General features: G+C 30.6%; 1 protein-coding gene across 1 annotated transcript in view; it reads left to right on the top strand.

Moving 5' to 3' along the window:
• LOC107653925 (integrin alpha-3-like) overlaps positions 1-873 on the top strand; it is a 60,352-nt gene that overhangs the window by 34,496 nt on the left and 24,983 nt on the right. The gene's annotated exons all lie outside the window — the stretch shown is intronic.

Below are 873 nucleotides of genomic sequence, written 5' to 3'. Positions count from 1 at the left end.
AACCCACACTAAAAAAAAAAAAAAAAAAAAAAAAAAACACTCCTGCCTGTAATTTTGAAGTGATCTTGAAGACCTTGATTAGCTGTTTTAGGTGTCATTGGTTGATAATAAACCTGAAGCTGTTTTCAGGAGTAGAGTTCATTACCTTAGTGGGCCACCTTTCGCTATGTGGACTGGGACAATGTTCATGGCTTGTCCTGTGCTTTTACACTACGAGTCAAAGTCTTTTATCATAAGAAAGATCTTATGACCACCAATGCTGCATTTATTTCAATGAAACATACAGTAAAACTTGTTATAATATTGTGAAATATTACTATAATTTAAAATAACAGTTTTCTGTTTGAATGTATTTTAAAATGTAATTTATTTCTGTGAATTTTCAGCACACCAGTCTTCACATAATGCTTCAGAAATCATTGTAATATGCTGATTCAATGCTCAAGAAACAGTTTTTACACCACCATTCAGAAGTTTGGGGTAAACAGGATTTTTTTTTGGGGGGGGGTGGTCTTTCTATTCATAGAAACCTAACAAAAAAAATGTAGCATGGTTTCCACAAAAAATATTAATCACCCAAAACTGTCTTCAACATTGATAATAGTAATTAAAAATATTAAAAAGCTAATAATTTCTAATAATTTAGAAGCAAATCCACATATGTGACCCTGGACCACAAAAGCAGTCTTAAGTCTCTGGGTTATATTTGTAGCAATAGCCAAAAATACATTGTATGGGTCAAAATTATAGATTTTTCTTTTATGCCGAAAATCATTAGGATATTAAGTAAAGATAATGTTCCATGAAGATATTTTGAAAATTTCCTACCGTAAATATATTAAAACTTAATGTTTGATTAGTAATATGCATTGC

The sequence above is a fragment of the Sinocyclocheilus anshuiensis genome, unplaced genomic scaffold, assembly GCF_001515605.1.
Source record: "Sinocyclocheilus anshuiensis isolate Anshui unplaced genomic scaffold, SAMN03320099.WGS_v1.1 scaffold454, whole genome shotgun sequence".
NCBI classification, from domain to species: Eukaryota; Metazoa; Chordata; class Actinopteri; order Cypriniformes; family Cyprinidae; genus Sinocyclocheilus; species Sinocyclocheilus anshuiensis.
The sequence above is the reverse complement of the archived record's forward strand: the minus strand, read 5'-3'. Positions and strand labels throughout refer to the sequence as shown.